The sequence below is a fragment of the Lynx canadensis genome, chromosome E3 (assembly GCF_007474595.2).
Source record: "Lynx canadensis isolate LIC74 chromosome E3, mLynCan4.pri.v2, whole genome shotgun sequence".
Classification (NCBI taxonomy): domain Eukaryota; kingdom Metazoa; phylum Chordata; class Mammalia; order Carnivora; family Felidae; genus Lynx; species Lynx canadensis.
In genome coordinates, this window is record NC_044318.1 from 33,166 (window position 1) to 52,407 (window position 19,242).

The window sequence follows — 19,242 nt, forward strand, 5'->3', positions numbered from 1 at the left end:
TTGAAACTCCACATTCTTGGGGTGCCTGGATGGCTTGGTTAAGTGTCTGACTCTTGATCCTGGCTCAGATCATACCTCTTGGGTGTGGGATTCTCTCTTTCCCTGTTCTTGCCCCTCTCTTGCATGTGCTTTGTCTCTAACTTGAATAAACTTAAGAAAAAAGTGGCATGGAATACCTTATTTAGGCAAGACTGCCTCTCTGAGGGGAATGGCAGGGATGTATCAGTTAAATTTCCAGCACTGACTAGGAAATTCTTTGCTGACTGGTTAAAGGTTACATTCCTGCAGGAATGAAATTAGGTTTAGTGCCATGTGGCCTTAACGTAAGTAACTCCATGATGGGCCTGTGATTTTTCTTAACATTCCAAACCCAAATTTTTACACATACATTTTTTCATTAAATGTATAGCCCTAGATAATATTTTAGCCATCTACTGCTGGCCCGGTGATCATATCCTGTGAAACTGTGACCATTTCCTAATCATAGGTGAAGATCGACTCTGGCTCTAAGATCTTTGTGGCTCTAAGTTACTTTGATCTATGTTACTGAGATCTTTGTGAGTATAGGTTACTGCTGGCCTTTTGAAGTCTTTGATGCAGGGACCCCCAGCCAGGTTGCTGAGCCATCACTTAGGCACAGAAGCACCCTTTCCAAGTCACCCTGCCCTAAAGCGTTGTCTTTCCCTCTTGTACTTCTAGGACTTACCCTTTGGCAAGTCACATATCCTCATGCAAACATGTCAAATGGGCCCAGAGAAAGCTGCTTGCCTGTGACTCCCACTTCATGGTCACATCTTATCCTTCTGAAACCCTTTGAACTCCCTATCGTTCTTCCAGTCTTTGAATATCTCTTTGATTTGGAAATATTTGATTCTCTTGTATTCCTGCTAAAAATATGTGTGAAAATATTAAAGCAAGGGTTCTTTACAATAAGTGAGCCAGTCACAATGCTTCATCTGGCTGCGTGTATGTTTTTATTTTTGACAATGTTCAGGCATGATGTGACCTACATCGTGTAAAATCTGAGTATCATTCATTATCTAGCATAACCACCTTTATGGAAAGCCATTCAATGGCAAGCTCGTTCAAGATCAGAAAAACACTTAATTTACATACCACATAATAGAGTGGTATATACATATGTTATTATCTTAAAATATGTAAAGTAGATGTTTCTATGAAGTGTTTATCATGCATTCATATTTCTCTACCATGAATGCTATTATTTAAACAATAGTAAGAACAACAAGAATAGGTACATGTCCATCACTAGTAACTAATAATGGAATTAGTTATATAATCTTATGTGTTGAAAAACCATGATTACTAATAATCTTTTCTTTCATGATGGGTTTCTAGTTACCAAAAAAAAAAAAATGGGAAGATAATACTGAGTATCCACATACATCAGACTGTTTTCTCACTATTGATGTCATAATGGTTGCTACATGATCACAATCAATGTATCAAAGAGATATGGTAGTATGAAGTAAAGTTTATATTTGTAGTCAGATTGCTTTGGTTAAACTTCTCCTAGCCCAGACTCATCCCACCTGGCAAATTACAGTCATCCTGTCTCCTTAGGCCACACTTGGCCATGACAATTTTTAGACTTTTCCATGTTTTTCGTAATCTGCAAAGTTTTGAGGGTACATTTGTAGAATGTATTTTGTAGAATGATCCCTGGTTGGGATATGTCTAACGTTTGTTCAAATGCTTAAGCCAGAGTTACTGTGTTTTGGAGCAGAAGATCCAGAGGCATAGTGCCATCCATAATTATCACTTCACATTAAGATTGTTTACTCTGAAGATTGGGGTCTTTTTTGGTTCCATACAAATTTTAGGACTGTTCCCGTTCTGTGAAAACTGTTGGTATTTTTGATGGAAATTGCATTAATTCTGTCAATTGCTTTGGGAAGTATAGACATTTTCACTATATTTGTACTTCTGATCCATGAGTACGGAATGTCCTTCCATTTCTTTGTGTCATCTTGAATTTCTTTCATCACTGTTTTATACTTTTCAGAGTATAGGTCGCTCACCACTTTGGTTAGATTTATTCATAGATATCCTATTTTTGGTGTATGACTGTAAATGGGACTGTGTTCTTAATTTCAATTTCTACTGCCTCTGTATTGTCTACAAATGCAACAGATTTCTGTACAATGATGTTGTATCCTGTGACATTGCTGATTTCATTTATCAGTTCTAGCAGTTATTGGGTGGACTCTTTAGGGTTTTCTGTATATAGTGTCATGTAATCTGCAAATCTATTCGTTTTGTTTGTCTGCTGGCTGTGGCTAGGACTTCCAGTAATTTGTGTACTAAAAGTGGTAAGAGTAAACATCCTTGTCTTCTTCCTGACCTTACAGGAAAAACTCTCAGATTTTCCCCATTAAGGTTGATTATAACTGCAGGGTTTTCATAGATAACCTTTATTACGTTAATGTATGTTTCCTGTAAACCTACTTTAGGGGGTTACATGCATGAACGGAATTGTACCTTGTCAAATGTTCCTTTCTGCATGTATTGAAATGACTGTATGCTGCTTTTCTTTTAAAGTTTATTAATTTTGAGAGAGACAGAGTGTGAGCAGGGGAGGGGCAGAGAGAGAGGGAGACATAGAATTCGAAGGAGGCTCTTGGATCTGAGCTTTCAGCAGAGTCTGACACGGGACATGAACTCAGGAATCATGAAGTCATGACCTGAGCTGATTTCAGACTGTTAAAGGATGAGCCACCCAGATGCCCCTATCATCTGGTTCTTATCCTTTCTCCTGTTGATGTATTGTATCACATTGATTGATTTGTGAATATTGAACCACCTTTGTAGCTTGGGAATAAATCCCACTTAATTGTGGGATATATTTACAGTTGTTATATCTTCTTTTTGGATTGTACCATTTACTGTTATAGACTGTCCTCCTCTGTCTCTTGTTATGTACTTTTTTTAAGTATATTTTTTTCTGATACAAGTATTGTTACTCCAGCTTTCTTTTGACATTCATATGTGTGATGTTTCTCTATCCTATCATTCTTGAGGTGTAAAGTGGGTCACTTGTACGCATCTGAATCTGTTTTGTTTTTTCATCCATTCTTACTCCCTACATCTCTAGATTGGAGCATTCACTTCATTTCCCTCAAAATTGATTGATATGTATATATGTATTGCCATTTTATTGCTTGTTTTGTTGTGGTTTCTAATGATTTTCTCTGATCCTTTCTTGCCTTACTTTCATGTATTGCTTATTTTCTTTACTGATATATTTTGATTTCTTTATCTCTATTCTTAGCATATTTATGACGTTTTAGTATATGGCTACTGTTAGGTGTTTATATAACCTCTTCTGCATTTAGCAGTTTGTATTAAGTTGATGGTCATTTACCTTTTAACCCATTACTTTCTCCTCCCTAGGTTTTTGGTAGATGTTAGTATATTTCAAATCCATTTCTCTGAATTCTTTAACTGATTTTTTTCCAGAAATGTTCATTTTTTACTTGAATTGTGTCTTCTACTTTTATACTGTCACTGTTGGTCTCCCCTTTCCACTCAAAGAATCCCTCTTAATATTTCTTTCAGGACTGGTTTAGTGGTACAAACTCCTTTAGTTTTTCTTTGGGAAAGTCTGTGTCTCCTTCCATTCTGAAAGACAGCCTTGCTGAATAGAGTATTCTTGGCCGCTGATTTTTCCATTCAGCACTTTGAATATGTGATGTCACTCACTTCTGGCCTGCCAAGTTTCTGTTCAGAAATAGGTAGCTAGCCTCATGGGTCTTCCCTTGTAAGTTAAGGACTGTTTTGCTGCTTTTACGAGTTTTTCTTTATTCTCACCGTAATTTGTAAGTTTGTTTACAATAAGTTTGTGTGTTAGCCTGATTTTGTTGATTTTGATGTGAGTTCTCTAGTCTCCTGGATGTGGATGTTTGTTTCCCTCCCCCAATTAGGGAAGTTTTCAGCTATTATTTCCTCAAATAAATTTTCTGCCCCATTCTGTCTTCCTTCTGGGACTCCTACAATATGAATACTATTATCTTTCCTGTAGTCACTGAGTTCCCTTAGTCTCATCTCACATTGCAGAATTCTGTTCTCTCTCTTTGGTTTAGTGTGATTAATTTCCATCACTCAGTCTTCGAGGTCACTAATTTGTTCCGCTGCTTCTTCTACCACTCTGTTCATTCCAGGAAGCATGTTTCTCCTTTATTGTGTCCTTAGTGTCTGTGTTATATCTTATCTCTGTCAGGGGTCTCACTCTTCTACTCATGTCGCAACTCCAATGAGTGTCCCTATGATCATTGCTTTAAATTCTGTATCAGGTATGTTACTTATATCTCTTTGGCTTAGATCGCTGGCTGTGGCTTTGAGTAGGTCTTTCATTGTAGATAAACATCTCTGTGTGTCCATTTTGTTGGTCTCTCTGGCTCTATTTCTCTGTGTTAAGAAAGTCAGCTGTGCCTTCTGATCTTGAAATTAATGCCGTTATGAAGAAGAGGTCCTGGAGTCCTCAGCAGTACACGTCTCCGTTTATAGGACCCGGACCTTCAGGAGGATATCATATGGGTATTGCTCACTCCCTGCTGTTGTGTCTGGGTTACGTTTCCTTTCAGTGCAGGGGTCTGCACTGATTGCGTGCCTGTTGGTGGCTGTGCTTGCTCTCAGTGCTGTCAGTGGGACCCAGGCAGGCCAGCTGAGTCAAGAATCAAGAATCAGCATGAATACGTGTGTCTCCTGTGGCCTGGGCACTGTGTAAAATGCCATGTTTACGTTGCCTCTCTACACAGGCAGGGACCTGGCTATCACTCATCCTTCTGGATCACCCAGTGCTGGGTCAGCTGACCTCCAAAGCGCCAGGATCTAAACTCAAGGGAATTCAGCTCCCCTGGATTTTAATGCCAAATATTATGGAGATTGTCAGCTCCCTGGTGTGAGGGCTCACTTTCTCTGCTCCTTCTGCAGACATCCAACCTCCACCTTTCTGACCTTCCTAACCTTCCTGATGCAGCTTCTATTTAGGTGTGGAATTTGTTGTGCCAGTCTTGGAGCCCTCTCTGGTTCATGGACTTGGATGTGAAAGTTATGTAGTTGAAAACATGGGACAGCGTGAGCTCAGGGTCTGCTTAGTCTATTATTAATTTTTTTTTTAATTTTTTTTTCAACGTTTTTTATTTATTTTTGGGACAGAGAGAGACAGAGCATGAACGGGGGAGGGGCAGAGAGAGAGGAAGACACAGACTTGGAAACAGGCTCCAGGCTCCGAGCCATCAGCCCAGAGCCCGACGCGGGGCTCGAACTCACGGACCGCGAGATCTGACCTGGCCGATGTCGGACGCTTAACCGACTGCGCCACCCAGGCGCCCCAAGTCTATTATTAATTTTTTAAGTCTCTTATTATTTTGGATTTTTGAGACATGGGCCAACTCATATCACCCACGCACTTCAGGATTAGAAAGGAACGTTCCCACATTTGCTTCTAGTATTTTGTGCTTTGAAACTCTCTTTAATGAGATATAATTTACATATAACAAAGAGCCTCAATTTAAAGGGTATAATTTGATGAGACTTGATCTCATGGATACAGCACCATGAAGTCATATGGTTGCTCTCTAAACCTTAAATAATGATCCCTTTGTGTCTAGAGCTAATGTTGCTTTTGAAGTAAGGACTTTTTTTTTTTTTGTTAACGTTTTCAGATATTGGCCAGGTGTCTGAATGCCTGCACTAGGGTACCTACCTCCTTCTCTGATAGACTGTATTCCCGTAAGTATTGCCGTCAGTCTACCTTTGGACTTTATCCTGCGTTGTATCTTTCATTCTGTTCACTTAATTTTGTTGCAGTACTTTAATGCTGAGGGATGCATAATTGGATTGATTTTCACTAAATGGTAGAGCTGCAGTTCCAATCATGACAGGAAGCACGTGTTTCCTGTGTTAGGTACTCAAGAGCAAGGCAGATACCCTGGGCACTTGAGCTGAGTATGTCACACTTTTTGCCAGCCCTCTTCCCTTCCCTGGGAGAGAAGGGTCTCTTTTTGGTCACACAGAAATGTAGGTGAAGTCAGCAGAGAAGGGTCCCTTCTCTTCTCTTCCATTTGTCTCTCAAACTCCCTGTCACTACCTTCTGCCTGTCCCTTTCCCTGACTCAATCCCCCAGGCCCACTGCTCCATTGTAGCCATGATAAGGGTGTCCTCCAGCTGCTGGCCTCAGCTCTGCCATCACTCAGTGAGGAAACTACAAGAGGATTATGTAGTTCATGGGTCTGATCAAGAAATCTCTGCTCCTCAGAGTCCTCCTACACGTGGTGCTATCTGTGGAGACCTGGCATCCTGGGCGTGGGTCTGACCCTCACTCCTCTCTACAGTCACTGCTGGTTCCTCATCCTTCTCCATTAGATCTCAGCCATTTCCTAAGGACAGATACCTGTCTGACCCCAAGGCACCATGGAGTCAGGGAATATTTCCAAAATAATTGAGCATAAGCACCCCCTCAATCTAGATATATGTAGTTCCCATCACCCCGGAAAACTCCCTCAGGCTCCCCTGCACAAAGGGTGATCTTGCTTCTATACTCCATCACCACCATTTCTGGCACTTTGTTACCTGTGTGTACAGGAACCCCACTGTGTGCACTCAATGGGGAGTGAGAGTAGATGGCCCTAGAAGCAGACGCTGACACAGAGACAAAATGATGAAAGGTAGATTAAGGGACAGTAGGAAGGACAAAGTGGAGGGGACATAATGGGCAGGGAAAGCATTCAGGTAGATCTGACACCTTCTTAAAATGTATATACAAACACGATTTTCTGTCACCGTGCACAGTCCTCTTCAAATTTCAACAGAGTTGTCCTATAAGGCAAAGAGATTTTGGTTTATTTCCCTGTGATCTTATGTTTTCCTACATGCATTCTGTCTTCTGTAGTTTATCTGTGGCCTCAGATGAACACTGTAGTGTGTGGCTGCATCTGTGAGATTATGTGTAATAGAAAATGATTGTCTTCAGATCTAGGTTTCTAAATGTACACATTCTCATAATTATCTTTTCTTTCATTGTGTGACAGGGCCCAAATTCTAATAGAAAAACGAGGGACATTGTCTTATTTTTTAGAACAGTGATTCCCACTCCCTGGGCTGAGTTGTTAACAGTCCTAGTTTAATGAACTCCCGTGACCATCTTTTTTGGAGGATCATTGTGTGGAGAGATCTTAATTGAAACTGTGAGAAGCGTGAGGGGACACTTCCTAGAGATTTTTCAGATGCTTTATGCACTGAATGTCTTCTTTTTCCCTTGTTCTTAGAAACAAATGTTATCCCTGTTTTCACAGATAACACAGCTGAGGCTCTGTGTAGGTCCCACTGAGAACTGGTATTAGGGCTGAGACAGCAGGAACACAGGCAAAGCATCATAATATTGTGAGAGAAGTTTGAGGAGATGCAGAGCTGTAGTCAGGATGATGGCAGGGGTCCAGTAGTGGTGGCATCTGGCCAGCCCTGAATTATAGGATGACTCAGCTGATCTAGACCCTGTATCCACTTTTAGTCTCACTGAGGGATATGAACTTGGGCATACAGCATTTTCATAAGACCAAGTTAAATTCCCCATATCTCCAGGGCTCTTTTCCCCCCACAAATACCAGAACCTTCAGGAAAATCCAGGGAGACAACAATCTTTTTAGATGATTACCTGTGTGCACTTTGGCAACACACTGATATTTTGGAGATGAACGGTGCATAGTGCACTGACAGCGATCCCACATAGCAGCTCCATATGGACCTCACACTCCCTGCTCAGGCTGTGGCCAGGAATGACCTCCAACTGCATCTCACTGAACCCAACACCCTCCCCTCTGCACCTCCTCAAACTCTGCTTACTGTGCTCAACTTCCCTTCTATTCCTGTATGATTCAAGGTTCCCCCATTTTTGCCCTGGATCCTTCACTGGTGTTTCCATTTTGGTGATTACAAGGTCTGAATCATTTAATGAATGTCCCTCTTTCACACAGGACACCTGATGCTCTAAAAGTTAGAGAACCCAATACATTGTGTCTCCAACATATGCACCAGTACTGCTGATATGTCTGCTTTTGTGTAAAAAATCCTCTTTCATTTGACAAGAGAAACATATAGCTCACTGTATTACAGGGACATGACACTGCCCATTGTATGTATGTCCTGAGAAACTTGAGATATGTTACAGTGTCCTCAGGCAGATTGTATTTGGATTGCCAAGACTCACAACCATCTCTACATCATTGCCACAAAGTCAATCATGAAGAAGATGAATATACTTTACCAGCCACTCATCCAGTTCAGGCCATCTTAACAAATAGAGTAGGTGGAGGAGGAGGATGTGGCCTATAGCCCATGACTGGTGGTGAAGGGTGGTCCACGGGGTACAGCCTGCAAGGCAATCCTGGGAAAGGACCAGGACTCTTGCATACAAAATAGCCTGCGGAAAAGAAATGAGAGGTATGTTCATAGGACAGAACAGAGCACCAACACCAGCAAAAAGCAGAAACCCAAAGCAGCAGTGCTCATATCCTACTAGCTTCCCCACAACCAGGTTCCAAGAGGGCAGCATCAGTGCCAAAATCTCTACCCATACTTTGGGTTCCACTTACAGCTTTGGGGTGGGAAGAGGATGTGATTGGGGTAAACTAGTGTCCCCACGTGTTTGAAAACGTAGAAACAGCAAGGGCCCTTTTCCTAGAAGATTTATAGGCTGAATACTAAATTAACAAAGTAGCATATTCCAAATAGGAAGGCAACTATGTCCAGGATCACACTCTACCCTTCATCCCCTCCACCACAGAGGCTGTTTATTGTGTATGTGAAGAACTACAGAATGAGAAGGAATGACAATGCCAGTGTCCACACATGGAATCATAGCCCTCGTGGCTCAAAGTTCTGCCTCTAAGCCCCTGCCTGTGCCCAAACTACTGTCCTAACAATGGGGTCTCCTCCTCTCTGGAAGTGCTATCCATGGGCACAGAGACATATGGGGAGATGGGGATCCTGAGGGCCTGTAGAGGACCTGGGAAAGCATGCTCTTAGAGAAACAGGTAGCCTATACATGTTAGTTGGCCTATACATGTTAGTTAGTTTCAGCTAATTTATTGGAATTCAGAGGTACTTCTCAGCTTAAGTACAGTACATTTTGCAGGGTAATTTTGTTCTCTGGAAAAATGAGCTGAAATTCTAAAAGACAAAATTAACACAAATGCACTTTGATGTCTGGTGTAAGTTTCCATGTTTTAGCTGTATCTGTGACACAGGACACGAGAGAACGTGCCCATGTTAACACAAGTGAAGGACACCGTGGGGGCTTGCCACAGAGGTAATTTTGGATGTTTTCTCTTCAGAACTTAAGTTCCAGTGCATGTTTTCTATGACAAATATGCCACCTCTTATAGTTCAGAGTATTTGTGCCCAGGGCACACCTGAGGGGATTCTGGACAGCATGTTTACCCAAATGCTGATGGGTATGAAGTTTACTTTGTCTAAGACCATTCTAAATGACACATACAAAAATATAAGTTGGAGTGAAGGCAGTTCGCATTTTGAAATTGTAAGGATACCCACAGATTTTTCTGACCATGTTAAAACCCTCAATAGAAGGAAACAGGAGAGGAAGAAACAGCAAGAGCAATGATTCCACATTGAGGAGATCCACAAAGAAGGAGGCAATGTAGGAGACTTCCAAGTGGAATGTGGTGTCATCCTCCTTGATTTATTCTGGGAACACATTGGAAAAGCCCTATGGCCCCCACCTTTAGGCACGCTTAGCTGCTCAAGTTACCACAAACAGATGCCAGCTGGAAAACAGGGAAGCCCATAGCCTCGGCGGTAAAGGTTTTGCATTTGGGAAAAAAACAAAAACAGCAGACAGACCATACTTCACACAAACCAGAGACAATGGCAGGAGAGTGTCCTGTACAGAAAGATGTGGCTGTCCGTAAAGACATAGAACTGAAAATGGCCACAGCATTTACTTTGTGCTTCTCTGCAGTTTTGGCAGAGCCAGTGTCGATGTCACTCTTGGTTGTGACACCTACTTCTTGACCTGCAAAAAATCCTGGAAAGGATGGAGGTTTATTCTGATTTGAATCCACTGTTTGGAGATCAAAAACAAAAGACCCTCCCCTCATACTTCCAACAACTTAAACTCTTTGCCCCAGTGAGATCCCAAATTACATGCACAGGGTGTCCCACATGCCTCCAGTGACCCCCAAGAACTTGAAGAACCATCCCTTATAACGTGATGAAGACTCCTAAAAGCCCTGATTCAGATGTATTCATCACTCATCGAACAACTATGGATGGCTGGGGGCACAACTACTTGGACATATATTACGTTGTGCCTCATGCCTCACAGATGCCAGCACGTGGACTATGTGCAGGGCATTTCTGCTGAAACGCTATGTCTGATTTTCTGCATACAGCCCCATTCCTTCTCCACAAGAGACACCTGTACCAACCCATGGTGGGGGAAAGGACAAAGATGAGATCCTGAGCAACTTGAGGAATGTGGTAACGGAAGCAGACACATTCCGCTTGCATCACAATGGTCTGTGGTACCGCCTCTGCACCTTGGCCCAAGACCTAACAGCAACAAAAATAAGGTGAGTGTGTTTTACAAGTCAACTCCTAGTGCTCACATCATTTTACCAAGTGTTGCAGGAGGTGGACGTGCCTAATAGTCCATGGGGGCGGGGCGTCTCCAGGGTAGGGCATGCAGAATCGTCCAGTTAACGGAGGAGGTCCCCAGGATCCAGACTGCCCTGCAGAACAGAAGTGACAGCTACATCCATATGCCAGACAAGAGAACCAATACCAAAAGCAGCTGTAACCCAGAGAAGAATGTGTCAGCACCTGCCACCTTCTCTGCCACCAGGATCCAAGAGAGTAGCATCAGTACCTGAAAACTCTGTCCCTGCCACTGGATACGACCTACAGCTTGGGGTAGTAGATGCAAGAGGTTAACCTACTGCCACCACACATCACTGCCCATGTCTGTGGAAGAAAATGGCAAGGGTCCTGTCCTAAAGGGTTAACAGAAGTAATTACAGATTAATGAAGTAGCATTCTCCAGACAGGCAGCCATCGATGTCCAGGTTCACCCTGCATCCCTCCTCTACAGCGACTCCAGATGCTCTGCTTTTGGTATATTAAGAACACACAAAAAAAAAAATGAGTGGGAATACACGGCTCATATTCTGCTCATGGAATCACAGCCATTCCTGGCAAAACGTTCTGCAGTCGGACCCTCTCTGTGCCTCCTCTGCTCCTCTCCCTGAGAAAGGAGTCTTCCCTCTTGAAGTGTTGTCAAAGGCCTCGGAGACCTCTGGGGAGTGGAGGATGCCTGGAATCTTGCAGGGGAATGAGAGTCTTCTGTGAAGAACAAGTTACTTGTGGTGAATGTCTACAAAGCTCAGATGTGTTCATCTTAATTTATAGGGAATTCTGACTTTAAGCATACTACAGGACACAGAGTAATTATGTGCAATGGAAAAAAAGAGGGAGAAATTCACATAACAGATTTCATCCAAGTGTTTTGGTATAAAACTCCTGGTATGTGTCATGAGACTGTATCAGCTCTAACAGTGACTGGGGACACAACCAAAAACTGCTCCTAGAAACAAAATTGAAGGACACAGTGTTCAAACTATTTCTACCTAAGGTATAGCTGGAAGGATTCCAGGCAAGTCATTTACCAACAAAGACAGGAAGGTGATGAGTGATGACACTGGCTTTATCTAGGACCACTTTAAATGGCACAGGGCACAAAATATAAAGTTGGAGTCATGAGGTCATTTCTAACAGGTTCATCTCCTAGCCAGAATCAAGAAAGAAAGACACAGCACCCACACTCTTCCCACAGAGGTGAGGTCTGGAAGGGGTCACCCAGGCCAGGAGACTTCTGTTTGGAGTGTGCAGCCATCCTTCTCTCGTTATTTCTTGAAACTCACGGAAAAACCTTAAGGTACTCAGTCTCTAAGCGCTTTTTGGCTTCTAAACTTACCACAGAAAGCTGACAGACTAAAAATTGAGAAGCCTGATGGCTCCTGGGTTATGAGTATGCGTTTCGAAAACAAAGAAGAAATAGACATATCACACAACACGAAAAACAAGACAAGGCCAGGAGAGCGTGCTGTACATAAAGATGAGGGTTTCCCAAAAGAGTTACAACTGAGAATGGCCCCGGCATTTACCTTGTCCTTGTCTGCATTCTTGGTACAGCCAGAGTCGCTGTAACTCACAGAGGTTTCAGCAGTTTCTCGCTCTACTAAAGACCCTAGAAGGGACAGAGGTTTATTCTGCTTTCAGAGGACTGGGCATAATGAAAACAATCCCTCAACTCATTCTTCAAATATCTTAAACTTTTCCCTACAGTCAGGTCCCTGACCAGAGGCAGAGGGTATCCCACGTGCCTCAGGTGACCCCCAAGGATAAGGGAGAGAACCATCCCCTCACCTTGATAAAGACCTCATGGTGCCCTAGTTCATGTTGTTTTATAATTAATCACATAACTGGACAGGTCAGGCACAACTAGCAACTTAGAATTCATCACTAAAACAGTTTTCTCAGTATACATCATGGGAAATCACGATTTCATTACAGATAAAGAATTAATATGAGGATGCTTGGATTCAGCATCCGACTCTTAATTTTGGCTCAGGTCATGATCTCACAGCTTGTGAATTCAAGCCCAGCATTGGGTTCCTCACTGACAGTGTGGAACCTGCTTGGCATTCTGTCTCTGCCTCTCTCAAAATAAATAAACTTTTAAAAAAGAATAACATTGAGAATACTGGTTTGGTGTATATCCTCAATGAGTCCTCAAGAAGAGTGCATTTCTTCAGACTTCAGGCAAATTGTTCAATCTCTCAGCTTATCTACAAGCTGCCTTCCACATGAGAGCAGTTAGTATATAACTAAAGACCAATTGTACACTATAGAGAAAAGGAAAACTGTGAGAAGTTAGCAGTGAAGCTGCAGAGTTGCACTGATACCATCAGAGGACTAAGCTAAGCTTTATGGAACATGAATTGAGGGATGTAGGACTATAGTTCCCAAAAACAAACAAAAATAAAGACCGTTAAAACTAGTGAATAAATGACCTTCTCCTCAAATAAACTAAAGTCTTCACATTGAGTCCGGGTGGGAAAAAGGATGACGCCCATGTCCCGCCATCCTTTCCAGGCTCTTCAGACAGGGGGGTGCTAGAGGAGGTGGGAGGGTTATCGTCAGAGGAGGGGCATGAGCTCCACCAGTCTCAGGGACAAGTGCCTCACTGCGGCACCAGAGGAGAACACCCTTCTGTCACCCCTTCAGACCACCTGCCGTCCTTAGTGCTTGTGATTCTTTCCAGACCACACAATGATCATCCACAGGAACAAGCTGCACAGCAGAAGTTAGATTGTGGCACATCACAACGTGCCTCTTACCTCTCCTCGGAGGGTACTGCGTCTCTGGTCTTACAGCCATTGGTTTCTGCCTCGTGCATCCCTCAGGCAGCCTCTTTGCTTCCATCCCGTCCAGTCTTGGATACAGAAAAATAATGGACTTCTATAAGAGTTGCAACACCACGTCATCTACTAGACAACTAACAGTGCAGGCGTCATCCCTGGAAACACCCATAAAAACGCAAGTCAAATGACCACACCTGTATTTCAAGTAAGCGACCTCCCTGCTCTGCTCCGCCATCTCTCTGTCCCAGATCTGAGTCTTGATCTGGGGGAGAAAAAACACCTCCACCTTCAGTCAGAAGGTGGTGCCAGACTGTGCACCAAAGAAAGAGGAGGAAACAAGAAAACACTTGCCTAGTTGTCCTGAGCATTCTTCTCATGAACTGCAAGCTGAAAAAGCCAACAATGAAAAGCCCATGGTTAGGGATTCCAAGGGCCACTACACTCACCCGCATGAGGTGCTAAGGGTTCAGTATGTCAGGCAGAACTCAGGTTACCTGGTATCTAAAGGTGAGCTCTGCCTGCTGCAGCTGTTGCCATGTTTGTTCAATTTGTTGCCTGTGAGTTACAATTGCTCTTGTCAGATAAGGCCCAATATTGGGTATGATTTTATTTTATTTTTTTTATATATATGAAATTTATTGACAAATTGGTTTCCATACAACACCCAGTGCTCATCCCATAAGGTGCCCTCCTCAATACCCATCACCCACCCTCCCCTCCCTCCCACCCCCCATCAACCCTCAGTTTGTTCTCAGTTTTTAAGAGTCTCTTATGCTTTGGCTCATAAGCTGCCCACGTTCCCAAAAACCTCATATCTGTCCCCTGATACAATTTATTCTTACACATGAAACACTTTGCACATGATTATCAATGTACAGTAGGATCAAAGCTATTGTTACATCCTTTCCTTACTCATTATTCCATGCCTGTAGGGTTCAGAGTTCATAGAATTCCTTCCCAATTTCAATCTTTCTCTAACTCATCATGTGACAAGTGTCTTTTATCATAAAGATCTATTCTTCTATAACTTATATCCTCACCATGTTTCCCAGGGTTGCAAAGACGAGGGCCATGAAATGGCACTACCACGTTGATGGGTATGATTCATTGTAAGACACACTGCTTTCCTACAGATTATGACAATTGACACCACCCCCGAGGAATGTTAGCATGGACAAAGTTTCCACACAGTCTGGTCACTACTTGAGATCTGCAAATGTTTAGAAACTTAATTGTTTTATTCTTTCTAAAACTTACCTTTTTTATCTGTTAATACTCTATGCATATGTTGACTTTAAACATTGCAAAAAGATTAAAAACCAAAAAATAACATCGGTTTCATGAGCTGCTGGTAATTACTAGCTGAACTCACTTGTACTTGTTTATTTCTTCTGTAGCTATTTTCTTTTTTTCCTAATGTTTATTTTTGAGACAGAGAGAGAGAGTGAGCACATGCATGAGCGGGGGAGGGACAGAGAAAGATGTAACAGAATCTGAAACAGGCTCCAGGCTCTGACCTGTCAGCACAGAGCCTGACACGGGGCTCGAACTCCCGGACTGTGAAATTATGACCTGAGCTGAAGTTGGACGCTTAAACGACTGAGCCACCCAGGTGCCCCTTCTGTAGCTATTTTCAAATTTTACCTGCAGCTGCCAGCTGATTCTTCTTTGCCGCCAGTTCACAGTGTCATTTTCAGCTTCCTAAGTTCCCCCTTTTTACCTCCCAGCATTCTTGAAGGCCTATGCAAATATCCCTTCCCCCACTTCTCCCATAAATGCACAGACTGACAACCCAATCAGAGAAATGAAGTGAACACTCCATTTAAGTTCAAGAAAATTCAACTTCTGTCTGCTGCCACGTCTCTACTATTGGAACTGTCTTTCTAGTTCTCTTGTTTCCTCTCCTTTATCATAAAGTCATCAAATAACATTGTACTTTGTGCCTTCCCAGAGTTGGTCTTTTGTTTGATATGGTGAAGACTCATTTCATCAGTGAGTGAAAAACCATATCTGACCAACTGTACCCATTAGGATGAAGCAGGGGATCATCACTAGTCTTACACCTCCATGGGGAGCCCTGACTCTCAGTCCAAAAGTTGTACCATGACACAGGCAATCACCTGAAAGACGACCTTCCAGAATATGGTTTCACTAACCTTGCAGCTCACTCCCAGACATTGCTAGAGTTCAGGACTGCAATGCCTGCCTCCACCTTCAAAAGGCCAATCTTAAAACAACATCATCTCCTGACGTACAACCTGATATGAACAGTCACACAGTCTGGGTTTACTTCCAGGAAAGAGATTTCAGGTGGAAAACTCTCAACTTCATGGAGCCAAATCTACTTCAACAAGACTCATTCCATTGATAGTGAAGGCAGCAAAAGGCAATGCTTGGCAAGGCTGGGTTGCTGTGTTGCCCTCAGACTATTTTCTTTGTGGTGTTGACTGAGATGATTTCAACTTGACACTTGATGTACTCAAGAATCACATGCAAAATTGAAAATCTCTTAGAAAATGACACAAAAGCACTAGACAGAAAAAGGCACATGCATTTCCTTCTGGCCTCTCAGGCAGTCCTTTGGCAAATGCTTGCTGGAGTGGTTGTAATGTAGTGGCTCTGTTGTAAGGGGTTGAAGATAGAGAGGTGGTCAGGGTGCTGTACCCACTCACAGAAAGAGCTTACGAGTTAACAAAAACAAGATGCCAGTGAGACAGAGCAAGCCCTAACCCCAGCTGTGGGAAGGACGAACATAAAGGTGAGTCTCCAGGGAAGAGAAGACTTCACTTTCCAACATGAGTGAGGGACCATAAAGTCCCCCATCTACTCCCGAGAACAAAAGGAAATACTGTACAAAGGAGGAAACATGTGACTGAATGCACCAAGTATCTGACAACCCCACGAAGACACACAAGACCAAGACGGAGAAGGAAGCCCAGGACAAAGCCAGGCTGGCAGTTGGACCCAAACTCCCTAGGACTCATTATTGATGTGGGGGGCATACATTTGAACGGCAAAGAAGCTGAAAAACTTTATGGGCACAGACTTAGAAGTAAACAAGTGTAGTTCAAGGGCGGCCAGCAAAGATGAGCCCTAGTGAAGCTGCGGGCTTTGGCCAAGACTCAGAAGAGTTACACTTGAAAAATCAGGGGGCAGGAAACAACTTGACTTTCTTAGGGATTGGGCCTGCAGTGAACAATCTCACTGGCAGAATGGATGCAGGGATCCAGTACTGCTGGTACCCCTACCCACTTTCCAGAAAGCAACTTCCACTGTTTCTGCAGCAAGATAATTCATTTTTTCCCCACACATTTTTGACCCATGTCTGGTCCTGGACAAAAATGACCTAATTGCTGGATGACAAAACAGTGTGATGCGATTGAAACCTATAGGACAGTGTAGGTGGATCCAGAGTGGATCCAGGTATTAAAGTTATTAATGATGGTACCTTCCCTCTTCTGCCCCCAAAACATAACACAATGTGTGACAAGCACTTAGGACAGAAAGGAAAATGCAGGTTACATTACAGAAAGCAAGGTAGGAAGGGAAGGTCCAATTCTACTGAATGCATTGGGCAAAAATACTCTGGACCCAGTTCCAAAAGAAATACAATTATCTCTACTGGCTGCCATGTTCTCCCATACAATCCGGTCCTTGTGACAGTTCTCACATGAACATCTTACTTTTCTAAATTTTTTTAACGTTTATTCATTTTTTGATAGAGACAGAGTGTGAGCTGGGTAGGGCCAGAGGAAGATACAGAATCCAAAGCAAGCTCCAGGCTCTGAACTGTCAACACAGAGCCCGACATGGGGCTTGAACTCATGGACTGTGAGATCATGACCTGAGCCGAATTTGGACATTCAACCGACTGAGCCACCCAAGTGCCCCCATCTTACTTTTTTGTAGGCACTTTTCTTTGTTCATAGAATTCTTCCAGGTTATGTGCTTTCTCCTTCAGCTGTTTGACTTTTGCTTCCTTTGTGGCTTTCACAGACCTCAATGCATCACACTTGTCTTCCAGGGCGTTTTTATTTTCTGGGGGGAAAAAAAGGTGTTTTCTTGATAAACGTGCACGTGACCTGAGTCTTGATTTTGGTGAGACAGAAAAAAGGCAAGAACCATGAAGGCATGAAAGTATTCTTTCCCTTACCAATGCAAAGTCATTGCCATCATATGGGGATTTCTCCCCAACAGAAAATATAACTTCTAGTTGACAGTTATTGGACCTCAAGGCTCTTAGCTCTACATCCTCGAATTCAACATTGGCACCTTGTGGTTAAGACAGATATGAGGAAAGACTTTCACGGAAAACTGATCACACAACAATTTGTACCTCACACAGCAAGATCGTGCATTGCAATCAACAAACACGAGAGGCATGAATATAACTAGAAGACAAAGATGATGGAAAATAGTCATGTCTAACAACTCATGGCTTTCTTAGTGGTGTATGTATGTATGTATGTATGCCTGTTTATCCCCCATTCACGTTGAAAATTTACTATTCAGCATTCAGAGAGAAAGAGACTATTGCGCACCTGGGTGGCTCAGTCAGTTGAGCATCAGATTCTTGATTTTGTGTCAGGTCACGATTGTAGGATCATGTGATCCAGACCTGTGTTGGGCTCCACACTGAGTGTGAATCCTGCTTAAGATTCTCTCTCTTTCCCTCTGCCCCTCTCCCCCACTTGCATGCCCCCTCATTAAAATTAAAAAAAAAATCATAAAGCATAATTTAAACATATTTTTTTTAAAGGGAAAGGTTCATACACTTTGGCTATAACCCTTTCTCTCTCAACTATATTTGGGTATTTTCTACATATCTTGGAGGGTAGAGTTGAATGATGTGATAATTACCTAGTTGTGAAAATAAAAGATAACTCCTAGTCCTTGAAATAGCAAAACTCATCTTGGCGGTCTTAGTAAAATTCCAGCTCATTGGTCAGAAAGAGTTTTGATGGGGGGTGGGAGGGAGGGGAGGGTGGGTGATGGGTATTGAGGAGGGCACCTTTTAGGATGAGCACTGGGTGTTGTATGGAAACCAATTTGACAATAAATTTCATATATTGAAAAAAAAAAAAAAGAAAGAGTTTTGGCTCCCAGAGGCCCACTGTCTCCTGTGGTAAATGGCAGGCAAATATGCTGTGCTCACTTCACCCAATGAAAAAAAGCCTCCAAAGCCAAATTACGGTAAAACTCAGCAGCCAACTCTTACCACTTCCTGTTTCTTCACATTTCTTTCTCTCTCTCTGAGTTTGCAAAGTAGCAAGTGTACTTTGAACGGTGTCATTTAAAACTTCATTAAAGTGGGTGGCTGGGGGGCTCAGTCAGTTAAGCATCTGACTTCAGCTCAGGTCGTCATCTCATGGTTTGTGAGTTTGAGCCCTGTGTCGGACTCTGTGCTGACAGCTCAGAGTCTGAGGCCTGCTTCGGATTCTATGTCTCCCTCTCTCTCTGCCCCTCCCCACTCATGCTGTGTCTCTCTCTCTCTAAAATAAACAAACATAAATAATTTTATGTTTACTTGTACTCAACAAGTACAAAAAGATAGAGATCATACCATGCATAGTTTCAGACCCCAATGCTATGAAACTTGAAATCAACCACAAGAAAAAATTTGGAAAGATAACAAATACTTGTAGACTAAAGAACATCCTACTGAACAATGAATGGTGGAATGCAAGTTGCTGCAGCCACTCTGGAAAACAGGATGGAGGCTCCTCAAAAAGCTAAAAAGAGAACTATCCTACGACACAGCAATTGCAATACTAGGCAT

The 19,242-nt window shown here is 42.7% G+C and overlaps 1 long non-coding RNA gene across 1 annotated transcript; it reads right to left on the reverse strand.

The window, feature by feature from the left end:
* Positions 1-13,959: 13,959 nt before the first annotated feature.
* LOC115504392 lies at positions 13,960-17,728 on the reverse strand. The gene is made up of 3 exons (XR_003965679.1): positions 17,363-17,728; positions 15,108-15,164; positions 13,960-14,018 (listed from the first exon to the last, which is right to left on the reverse strand). It is a non-coding gene; the product is annotated as an uncharacterized LOC115504392 (long non-coding RNA).
* Between the last annotated feature and the right edge of the window lie 1,514 nt (positions 17,729-19,242).